The following is a 13,002-nucleotide window of genomic DNA, read 5'->3' on the forward strand; positions in this document are numbered from 1 at the left end:
ACAAGTGTATAGATTAAATTCCTGTAACTGTTTACTTGCATATCAGAGCTGGTGAAAAAGAAATATGCTATGAGTAATGTATACATTGAAGAGTTTCTGATTTTAGATAAATATATTAATGAAGTTAAAAGTTTAGATGAACCCTGTCATGCCAGAATACATTGGAGCTATCAATATAATGTACAAAAATTAGTGTTATAAAACATATACAGGGACATATTCATATACACAGTAACATGTATATGATTGTGTCTATGTGATACTCTGGAAAAATGCAAACACTTAAGTGAAGACATTGATTTGGTTTCTTTGCATGTTTACCTAGCATATTAAGCAGGGCACCCTGGGAAAGTGGCTGATTTCAGTATCTGGTCTCCAGAAACACAAGGGGAACTTGGAAAACCTTGCTATACTTTGGTTATATAGATGATATTTGCTTAAAGATTATTAAAACAAGCTGAAAACCTGCCTAAAGACCAAAAATAGAACAATTTGAATAATTAATAAAAGTGATAGTGATTGGATTACAAAAAAATAAATGCCCCTGGGTTTATACTTACTTGCTTAAATAATTAAATAAATACATATCTATATATTTTGTTTTCATAAAATAATTCCAATTAATAGATGTAGAAGCACAAGATGATTAGAAGGGATAACTAGACACAAAGGTCATAGTTATTGCAAGTAATTGATATTGATGAAAGTTCAAGTCAGGGATAGCCAAACACATGAAAGAAAAGGATAGTTTCCGTCTTAAGGTTCTAAAATATTATTTAACTGCAAAGCTAAAAGCTCATTGTGTGGTCATTCATAAGACAGGCAGAAGCCATTTTATCCAGAAGATCAAAATGACTAGGTTTAGAAATAAGACATACCAATGCCAGCAATTCATGGCACTATAAACTAGAACAAGCAATTCATGTTGTTAGTCTTGGCCAAGATCTACAACCTCAGTTTAATCATGGAGAAACATCACACGGACCCAAGATGAGTAATAGTGTTAGGAAACAAATGATGAATGCTCTTCACGAATCAGGTCATGAGAAACGAGTCAAGACTGAGGAATTGCTGCAGACCGTGGGAGACTAAAGAGACGAGATGAAGTGAAGCTAGAACAGAGGCCATCAAGGGCGAGTCAGTGCTATATGAGTGACTTTGGAAAGTTCGCATTGTGTTTCTATACATTTTTCTTTAGTCTAAATAGTTTAGCTTTTCTTATGCCAGATATCAGCATTAAGGAAAATTACTGTAGGTACAGGGAAGCTCTACTTTTTCTAGAATTCCCGTGCATTAAAAATTATTTAAAAATAAAGTTCTAAGAAAAAAGCTAATAATGATGCACTTAGATAAGAAAGTTAGTTCTTCATGACACTCTGGAATAACCAAAGAAGTGTGACAAGCATAGGCCACAAATATCCATGAAAAATTAAATTATGACAAGTAGAAGGAAAAGAATTAAGTGTTTATCAATAAAGAAGGGGAGATATCTTAATTATTAGGACATTAACTATAGGAGAATAAAAATGGATGAGGAAATGAGCAGAGGAGAGAATGTAGAGCATCAGGATAAAAACTGAGGCTAATAAATACCGCTCATGTTACTGTCAGAATTATTTGAGAAAGGAAAAGTCGCCACCATACTATTGTTTATAACAACATGGTTTCATTAATGTTTATTTTACATTTGGTTGTTTTATCTAATATTGTGATAGCACATGAAAATAGATTCCTATAAAAATATTTTTATAAAATTTCAGAATCATGGAGGCATAAGAAGAAGAGGGAGCAATGGAGGATTTTGGAGGGTGTTAAAAGAGATGAAATGTGAAACGGTGATTAGATAGTTAGCAGCACCAATAGAGTAATTTTATAGTAAAAAATTAAAAACATTTGGATTAGAATCTAAATTAATTTAGCATTCAAATATGAAGAAAAATATTGGTAAATACAGATTACATCTAAAAATTTACCTTCCAGTGCACTTACTTTAGGAAGCCATTAAAAGGGTATTTCAAAATCCAGGGAACAAGATGAGACCCATAGGCTTCCCTGTAGATGAGAAACAGAAGAAAATATTAGACAGTAAAGAACATTTGGTCCCAGTCTGAAGTTCTAGAAGCAATTTTCAGGATAATGAAAGTTCTGCTCATATATACATGGTGGGGATAGGCAGGTAGCCATTCATGACTCATGGGACTCCTATTAGTAGTCACGTCTTTTGAAAAGTATAAATCTCAGATCTGGAGAGATGGCTCAGAATACTGACTCCTCTTCCAGAGGTCCTGAGTTCAATTCCCAGCAACCACACTGTGGCTCACAGTGACCCATAATGTGGTCTGATGCCCTCTTCTGGAGGGCAGGTGTACAGGCAGGATGAGCATTGTTACATAATCAATCCATCAATCATTGAAAAAAAGTATACCTCCAAATGTATCTTTCAAATGCCAAAAGCTTCTTAGTGAGAGAGACCTGGAGGTTATCTCCCTGTAGGCCAGAATTTTGCCTGGTTTGGGGGATTTGGAGGGAAAATGGATGACATGTATTTTATTTTACTGTATGCACCCATGAAATTCTCAAGAATAAGCAAAGTAAAATATCATTTATATGTGTTTATTCCAGTAGTAGAGAATGATAGAATTTGGATAGAACATAAAGATATATTATTAAAATGATATAGAATACCAAACATCTTCAAAGAAGACTAAAATTGTACAGTGGTAATAATTGCTGTTTTTTATGTAGGTCATGTAGGTTATGTTTTTATGTAGAACCCAGAACACTGGGTTCTAAAATGCTAAATTTATTACTGATGAAAAATTAGTTTATTTATATTAGAATAATGAACATAGTACAAGCATCAATATCCAATAAAGGAGAAATTGTATAAAATAGGTCTATGTTTTAATTTTCAATTATATAAGTTCAATTTAAATACTACAATAATAAAAATATATAAATAATAAATTGCATATTTGAAATATGAATGAAAATACATAAGGAGTCCATTTAAATGCCAGTGTCAGTGATATTAAGGGCATAAGTACAAAGATGTAAAATACAATAGAAATGAAGATCTTAAAGTATTCATCTTATTTTAGTTCTATGAACATAACATTTTTTTGTTATCGGAGAGATAGATGGCTCATCAGTTAAGGCCATGCACTGTTTGTTGTTCTAGGGGACTTAGGTTTGATTCCCCACATGCACAGGATGGTTTACAACTCCATTTGCAAGGGGATTTGACGCCCTCTTCTTGCCCCCATAGGCACTAGACATGAAGGCGGTACACAGATATACATGCAAGGAAAGTAATTAGATCTGGACCCACATATTTCCACGATTTAGTTTGTGAAACAGATGCACATCTGGGATATTTTCTCATTTGTGTGGAGAAATTTCCTGTCCTTCCCCAAAGTATTTTATTCTTAGAGATAAAATGAACAACTCATAAAATGAGTCTATGGAAAGCACATTTGTATCTTAACTGTCTAATATATTAAGCATAATAATTAAATATAAGAAAGCAAAAAGATGGATGCGTTTCCAGTACAACAGCATGAGCTCATGACGTAACTTCCTTCCATGTAAGCCCACCTCACAGTCTTGCCCTTGACTAGGACCATGTCTTCACTGCATAGGCATTGGTTACGTAATCAGATTCCAACTCTCCCAGCTGCAAAGCTTTGTTTCTGTAACATTATAATTATGTTATAGACTTTCCAATAATTTCCTCATCTGGGCAAATAATAATAAACTTGCCAGTCAAAGTTTGCAGTGTATTCGATTTTTCTCTCATAGCAAGAACATTCATAGAAATATTCTGTTCTACACCACAGCTACAATGGAAATCTCTATAAAAATGTTCAATGTCAAGTATTTGGGATAAATTCTTGTCAGAATGCTGTAATAAGTACAATGCTATTGAAACTTAGCATTTCCTCTCTCTATTTTTATAATTTCTCTGCAACAAAAAATATTAATATATACATTTGATTTACCTCCTTTTAAATATAACATTCATAGCAAGAAATATTTTAATTCCCTCTGACTTTATCTTCAGGCACATAAGTATCTTCAATAATATTTTTCCTATGGAAGGAAAATATATCCTTCCATAAATGCCACTTGCACATCTCTTGCTTCTGTAAGGTTAAAAATTAAGCAAAAGAAAAAAGCTACCAAACGCATGAAAAACATTTCAAGGTAAACAGATGCTGTTAAAACATTTTCTACAGCTAGCCTCTGGCTCCTGTAACTTCCATATTAAAAACAGGAAAGAGGAAACAATCTGGCAAGCTGCTTCCTGGGGGCACAGAACATGACAAGTTGGAAGTCATTAAATCATAAGTGTTTACAAGTCTGATACCTAATTATTTTTAAATGGATTTCCATCCTGGGTTACCATTTATAAACACCACTTTTCATCATCAATGTGCCTTAGGAACATTAAGAATATATAACAACCTTAAATAACTATCATGTAACCTGCCGTATATACTGTTCTTCAATTTAAATCCTTTAGATGGAATTCTTTGCATTTGACTAGAATACATTAAGACTGGTATATAAACTCATAACTGTAGAGTGAGGAGCAGGAACTTGGGGGATCTATTTTAGGTGCAGCTATGGGGAGGAGGGGGAAGATACTTGAGTATGTGTCCCATATTCAGCTTTAACTCTATAATTTGGTTCTATTCAAATGAGTTATTATTAAGTTACAAATTCTGTTCAACTATGAATGAAAGTACTGATGGTACCTTATTCTTCTATTCCACTGGCTAATTAAAGACTGTGATTTTTATCAGAAAATGTTTTAACAGGATCTGTCTGCCTTGGAAGGTTTATCATGCATTTGGTGACTTTTTTCCGTTGCTTAACTTTCAACTATCCTTACTTGATTCTTTACAGTGTGACTGGATTTCTTTTCTAACATGAGGCTGTTGGAGGTTGGTCTGATGTATTTTGATGCTAATTACTGCTTGCGGTCTCTGCCTTACCTTGCCTAAGAGCCTAACCTATTTGACCAACAAAAGGTCATCACACTTGGGCAAGGCAAAAGGGGTAGGCGTGGCTAAGGTTCCAGGGCTTAGGGAGACAGAAAGAATCTTGGGAAGAAGATAAATCTGAGGAGAGGAGAGGAAGAAGGAAGCTGGGCTTTTATGGTTTAGGTGGAGAAGCAACATGGCCGGTGTGGGTGGAGACTTGGTCCAAATGATGATAATTAGCAAGTATTTGGGATTACGGATGGTAAGTAGCTTGATAGAAATTACTAGAAGCAGATGGTATAGGATACCTGCCCCACTATGGGAAGTAGCTTAGGCGATTAATATCTGCTCTGCCCCAGGTTAACTAAGGCTGTTTTAAAATATAACAGGTGTCTGTGTCTTGAATAATTGCTAGAAGGTTAGAAAATACTGCCATAATAACAATTATAGGCATTAGACCATACTGGTAAAATAACTGCAACACAGGGCCAAGTCTATTGCTGCTTTGTTTGTTTGTTTCTCTTTTGTTTGAGATGATGTTGAGAGTTTTCTTTAGCTCAGAGAACATTACACAATTGATGTTGTTTAACTTCTGACTTTAATATTCTTGATGGTACCTAACTTTCTCAACTACAGAAAAAAAAGGAGCTAGCACAATGTTGAAAAATAATTTTTGAAATTGTGGTGTCTGTAATGAAGATTTTATGCTTTTTGTTCTTTTATTCTTTAATTCCATAATGGAGGTAAAAATACTGGCCAATAGATGTATTATCAACAGTACACAAAAAGAGGATCCAGTAGTGAGTTCAGAATTTAGTGAGCTCTCCATAAAATAAAGCTATTATATTTACTGACGTAAGCTGAGTCTATCATCTTGATTATTGTTGCTTTCTTATTATTTAAAGGCTAGTATGCCTGGAATTAAGTATCTCTTGAACTCTATCAACTAATAACTTTTTAATTGGCCTCGTGTTCAAAAATAAGTAAATAAATTGTTATAAGCTTAATAGCCATTTGAAAATAAAATTAACTTCATTCATTATTAGGTTTTATTTCAAAAATAAGATGGAGTGTCAGGAGCATTGATCTCCCTTTTGATAAAAATATTTATGATTAGAGTTCTAGGCCATACATAACAGATTCTTCACTCATGAGGGCCATTCAGTGAATTTTAATTAAAATTCTATCTGTATAATCTGTATGTGGAGGTGACTGGAGCAATGAACATCTCAGTAGGAAGATATTTATAGTAGTTTGAGACATATGAGAGACACTACAATGACATTGATTAAAGAATTATTGAGTTGAGAGCTTTTATGTTTGACAGTTTAATAGAATAAATCCCTGTTTGCATACATAGCATTTTATAATGACAGCTTTAATCAAACTTTTTTGTTTCTCTCCATAACATTTTGGGTTAATGTACCCTTTGAACAAGCCCTGGTCATGCCCCAGCCTCTGAATTGTATTTTCCTTAAGACTTACTCTAAGATGAACAAATGATACAAGGTCCAGCTCCTTAGATGAGTCTGAACTTGAAACGAAAGAAGTGATTGTCCAAAATATTATATTTCAGACAATTATCATGGAGTCTTACATTATAATTTATAAGGACACCCAGATTCCAAACTCATGAACAAACAACAGCAACAACAACAACAACAACAAACTTGGGAAACATTTATCAAGATCAATAAATAGTAATTTCTTCAATGTTCTTTTCAAATGGTATTTCATCAGTAGTTTTATTTTAATCTTTTATTTAAACTTCAATTTCTCATGAAAACAAGTTGTACAGCTTATGGCATTGCTCTAAGAAAATGATTTCCATAAATAAAGCAGGAAGTAATGGAAAAGAACATATATAAAGATTAATGCATCTGACTTTAGGCTTGTGGTGACTAACCATAATTCCTGAGCCTGAAGTTATTGGAAAGGAAATCTCTCTTATGGAAACAGGCAACAAATCCCAAACTATCTGGGCAACACAAGCAATTTACTTTCCCTTGACTTAAAGAATTGTGATTTTATAGCCATTCTCCTCAAGTTTATTGATTTCATATGCAGTTTTGAACAGTGACATAATGCATCTGGGCTTCACACGCAGACTGAAATGATAACAAACATTTTTGTCATTTGTCAACAAAGCAATCAATGAGTCCTGGTCACATTAGATGTGCAGAGCAACAAGGGACAATTTTTCTTCAATAAAAGTATCATAGGGTCAGGAAAGTTAAGGATATTACAAAAGAGAAGTAAAATCAGAAAAGAAAATATGAAATCATAAAGGTGAATGCTTCTTGTATCTTGCCAGTGGTTAAAGCATTTTAGAGGCATAAACTTGGGTGGGCACTTGTCTGAGAATAGCTCCTTTAACTACCTAGAAGATGGGGTTGTTCTGTAACTCCTCAAAGGCTTATTAATCCTTGTGCACATGGAATGTAAACTCATTTTAATATTATATAATTTAAAAGCAAATTTGATGCTATATGAAAAATTCTATTGTGTTTTATATGTCCAAATGCAAAGGTCTACTATTATCTTGTTTCAATTATTTGTATCAGTGTATTTATTTATTCCAATTTGAGAAAAATAATGAAGTAATTCAGATGAAATTATAGCAATGAGAGACACACCTAGTTAAAATTCTGATTTGGTGTAACTGTTCCTTCGATCTAATCTTCCCATGCCTGTGCCTTTTTCTCCCACAATTCCAGCATCTATGCCCAGTTCTCTTTCTCCCTAGTACCCCACTGAATTCATTCCTTACAGCTGACTAGAAAGCTTTTGTTCCATTTGTTCTACCCCACATACACACATTTTGACTGCATCGCTCCAACCACAGGTGACACATTGATTTCAGCAAGGCCAAGAGATGGGATGACAGGTAGTCTTGATTTGGGTGGCATCGTTCACTCTTATTCTGTGTGTGGTCCATCAAGACCTCTGTCAAAGAAATTTGAAGCAATAGGTAACAAAAGAAAATCTTATACTGAGAATAGTGTGCTGCAGTTGGAAGACAACGTAAAGAAAAAAAAAAACAGTATAATTAGAACGTCATCAGCTAGTGCGATACTGTTCCGTGAGCAATTGGGAAGGGGAAATGCCTTTGAGGAAACAGTAAAGCCTGAAGGACAGCAGACACAGCGGAGAAAGCATTTGGTTCTAGAGAAGAGACAGGATATTGTCAATTCTTACTGTTTGCACTCTAACTTCTATTCAAATTTGAATATCTTCTAGCTGTTGATATCTGAGAACTTGACATATGTAGAAAATCAACCTATTTTTCTCTCCTGAGCTAGACTTCTTAGGTCTTTGTTCTTGGTTATCAAAATATTTAACAGATCATTGTTAACTATCTTGGGGAAGTCATTTGATGCACTCCTTAAAACATTACAGTTTGTCAGATCTTTACTGAGAATTACTCTTTTCTATTCTCTCAAATGGAATGTGAGTTAAGAACAGTTACTGCTAGCTTCAGTTATAATGAATAAGTGAAATTTTGAAAGGCTGTAGTAACTATGAACTTTTAAGACTTACATGGTAATAAAAATAGCAAAGCCTTTTTTTTTTTTTTTCTCCAGGATAAATCAGTCTACTGAATTTTATCTGAATATAAACACACTCCGGAATTTGGAGACCAATTCATTCTTTCTTTTAAAAGAAAAATGTTTTCATAAATATAAACAGAAAAGCACAATGCTTTTTATCTTTTTAATCAGGGGCTGTAGGTTCTTCCTCTAAGACCTCTGAGTATCCCACTAGTCCATCCCCTAGATTTTCACACGTCCTCAGTTTCTTTTTTTTTTCCAGTCTGGTTTGCCTCAGAAATGCCTGAAGCCATTCCTTCTCCAAATTGAAGCAGAATGTAACAAACACGAGTCTTAAAAGGGCTAATTGCATATGGAGATGAAATATGTGGTTCCCAGCAATACTGGCATAGCAAAGGTTCTAGACGGACGGCTCAGACGTGGAAACTGGGAATACATGCTTCCCCATCTCTAGTGAGGCATCCATGCCTGAGTTGGAGGAATCAGTTGTCTAAATGGCCAATGTCAAACTCTGAAGGTACAAATACCTATAAGTAATTTGTATGCTGCTGGCATCAGGGTTCAGTTTCTGTGGCTGGAGATATTCAAACTAAGGCTGTTGATCCATCGGCAACTTAAGGAAACAGACAAATAATCCATGGAGAATGACTCTCAGGCTCAAAGAGCACAGCTACACAGGGATCTCCAGCTCTGGGGGAATCAAAGCCTTGCAGCCTTCATGGGCAAGTCCAGCAAATGATAAGTTACTGTCATTATTCATTTAACAATACTTATGAAGTGCTATTGTGTATTGCTCTTGGAGTGGAGAAGCAATGAGCCGGACATACTCCCTGAATGTTCTTTAAATTACAGAATTACAGAGTCTAATACCTTCCTATGCCTTTTGTTGATACAAAAGCACATCTGCCTTTAATTTACCATACTTTAATCTAGGGCAACCAGCAATATATCGAAACCTTTGTATGAATTTAGGAGACGCTCAGGGCAAAGGTGCTTTTCTTTTCAAACTTTTATAGGTTCTGTGAAAAGTATAGATACTTCTCATAAAAATGATGTAAGTAATAAAATCTGTGGTATAGCTGTAGTGAGCAGATGGAGGGCCTTAGTTTAATAAGTTCTCTGTGGTGCAGACAAAATGTCTGAAGATGTACGAGTGTATTAAAGAATCTAATAAATATTCTGTATGGATGTCTTGGGTAAGGAATTTGCCATGGAGGAGGCAATGCTAACTGAAACTGAGGGTCAGATGGCAGACAGCTTGAATCAGACTTTCACAGTCTAGCAGATGGATCTCAGGTGTTCCACGGACTCAGGAGCATCACACGCCAGGGCCTAGCCAATGTACCATACTGACAGGGACAAATTTTTTTCTCTGACACGTACATCTTGAGAACCACGCCAGCCAATTGTGGCATAACACCAAATAGCAGGTCAGCGGGGCATCAGTTGCCACTAGTGTTACGTTACACACAGGCCTCTCAAATTAAAGGGCAAAAAACCTGAGTATCTGAGATCCTACCAAGATTGAAAGTTTTCATCTCTTCAGTCATTGTTCTACATGCTGTCTTAGATGTCACAAAGCCTACTAATCCAGATAGACTTAAATGATAATTATTGGGTGGGGTGGAGAAGGTGGAAATGAAGCTTACAACTCATTTACAAAGATATGAGCTAATTGAAGGTTTTTATGTCCATATGAATTGTAAGTAACATCATATACTTTAGTTTTGTTTTGCTATTGTGCATATGTATTATGTATATGGCTACATATGTAAGAATGCATGGGGATGTTGCAAGGGTGCTCAGATAATTTATTAGGAAGATTCAGCCCATATATACTGTATATAAATTAATTAGGCAAGATGATGATTCTTCAGATCTGTATATTATCTTTGACTCACAGAAAGAAAACACTTATGAAATAAGAATTATATTTTTACATCAAAGCTATACATGTGGGCCATTCTTTTATATACTTATTGTCAAGTTTCATTATGGGACATTAAAATAAAAATCTAAATTATATTAGCAGCTTAATCACAAAGTAATTAAAATTCCCAAACCAAAACTATTTCAGTGAATAACTGCTAATACAGTTATTATTGTTTTAACTATTTATAATGTGCATATAAATTGCTTATAATTCCAGGTTGTAACTGTATTTATAGAAGGATTAAGTTTTAAATTATTACTTGAAATTGTTCTTTGTGGAAACTAGCCCTATCACAATCAGCCAGCTGTGCAGCTCAGATAGCTGGGTTTAGGAACTGCTGTACCTCAGTAGAATCTAAAAGGCAGCGAGAGGCTCCCTGCTTGAGATTTGCTCTTTAGTAGTTGCACTAGCTGACTTCTGGATTTCAGGATCTTTAGTCCCTAGGGATGTTGGTCATGAAGAAGATAGGTAGGACAGATGATTCTTTCTTCCACACACCTCTGAAATAAAATCCAAAGGAAAGGTGAAACAAACACAGTGAGCAAAATGTGATCATTGAGGGCTAGTGCTGTGGTTCTCAGAGAAAGAAGAGATGGGTCCACAGAAGCTAGCAAAAGTTCAGTGTGGAACTATGCGTTTCCCAGTTTCCCATCCTTCTTATAGCAACCTGTTCTGTTCTACCTCTAACAACTACCTATTGCAAGCATCCAAGACTGCACATGGTAGACAGGTCCAGTGCCCTGTCATATCACATCAACATATTTCCTTTCACCCTTTAAGGGATGATTCTTGTTCAAGACATTTGGGAGATCTTTTCTGCCATAGATACCTGATACCTGGTAGAGCTATGAAATGCTGCTTTATCTTATCTGAATGCCTCTTTAAGAACAAATACCATCTATCAACATAAAATGGCTTAGAAACCTCCTAAATTCTTAATGCAGAGACACTTTAATACTTAGCACTTGAATGCCTCTCAACAGAGTGAAGTCGTATATCTGTTCAAAATAAAATGCCCTTGAGAATAGACTTCATCAGATTGTCAGTTATTTCATAAGCCACAGGTGAGGCACTGGGAAAATCTAAGTCTTTAAATCCTCTTTATTGTACACTGTTCAATGCATTCTTTCTTTAAAAAAAAAAAAAAAAAAAAAAAAAGAATCCATGCTGATCGGGTGTCTTTGAGGCAATTCTTCTTTGCTTTAGCATTTTCTATACATGTTGTGAAAGATCCTATAGGTATCAGTATTGGTTACTATTGACTGTCAATTTGATAGGATCTAGAATTGCAAAGGAGACACATCACTGGGTGTATGTAAGGGGTTTTCTGGATTAGATTGAGGCAGACAAACCCACCATAACTGCTGAACTGAATAAAAAGAGGAGTTGAGCAGGGTAGAAATATTCATCTCTGTACTTCCTGACTGCAGACGCAATGTGAACATAGCTGACTCCTGCTGCCATGCTCTCTCTCCAGTACAAATTGTATCCCATCAAATCGCAAGCCAGAATAAGCTCCTCATCTTTTACATTGAGTCTTGTTGGATATTTTCTACAGAAATTAGAAAAATAATAGCCATGTAGACCCAATTCTTTTCTTCAGACCAGTTCTAAAACGACTATGCACAGATTCTATCTTCACCACGGCTTTCTGATTCCCTATATCTGGGGCCAAACTTTATTGGGAGTGGACAGTGTCTTCTGGTTATAAATAGCTCTGGGAAAGTGATGCTGCCTGTAAGTTATCCACTCTTTTACCTCAGCTTCTGCAGCTGCAATTCTTTAGTGACATCACAAACCAGTTCTCACTGCTTTCCAGTGTGCACTGGGGACAAGTGTCTGTCCAGCATTTATCCAGCCTTTGGCAACTGATTGGGACTTCTGAGACAGAGTTTCATGAATGGGGTAGTCCAGCCCATATTGTATAAGACAACGCAACAGATCTCCTTTATAACACACACACACACACACACACACACACACACACACTCACACACACACATGATCTTCTATAGAATCTTAACCAGCACAACATTAAACTGCACATTAACAAAACTTTCACCTGCTTCACTCCTTTTTATTTTTTCCTTTCTCATTTCTTCACTCTGTGTTCTTATCCTCACTGCCCTCAGTATACTTCTTATGTACAACCCATTGTGTTGGCCTCTGAAGAACTCTTACTAAGAAACACAAATTATTGAGTTGATATATCTGTGTACTACAATCCCAAGTAACTGAAATAGAAAGAAATATGATGCACTTTAGTTATCAGAACAATAATGTATTGTCTTATACTCTCATTTTCATTGATTTCGTCTGTTATTACAATAGGCCTTATTTTAACTGTGTAAAGAAATCTCAGTAAATGTCAGATGTAGAAACTCTTGGAAAACAAAACTTTAAAGACTATGTAAGGGCCATTGGCCTGAATCAGCCATCCTTTAGCGTTTATAGTGTCCGTACAATGGCCTCTGAATATCTTCCTTTTAGAATAACCCTTATCTCTAAGCTACATATCTTTCATTTCTTA

The sequence above is a fragment of the Acomys russatus genome, chromosome 23 (genome assembly GCF_903995435.1).
Source record: "Acomys russatus chromosome 23, mAcoRus1.1, whole genome shotgun sequence".
NCBI classification, from domain to species: Eukaryota; Metazoa; Chordata; class Mammalia; order Rodentia; family Muridae; genus Acomys; species Acomys russatus.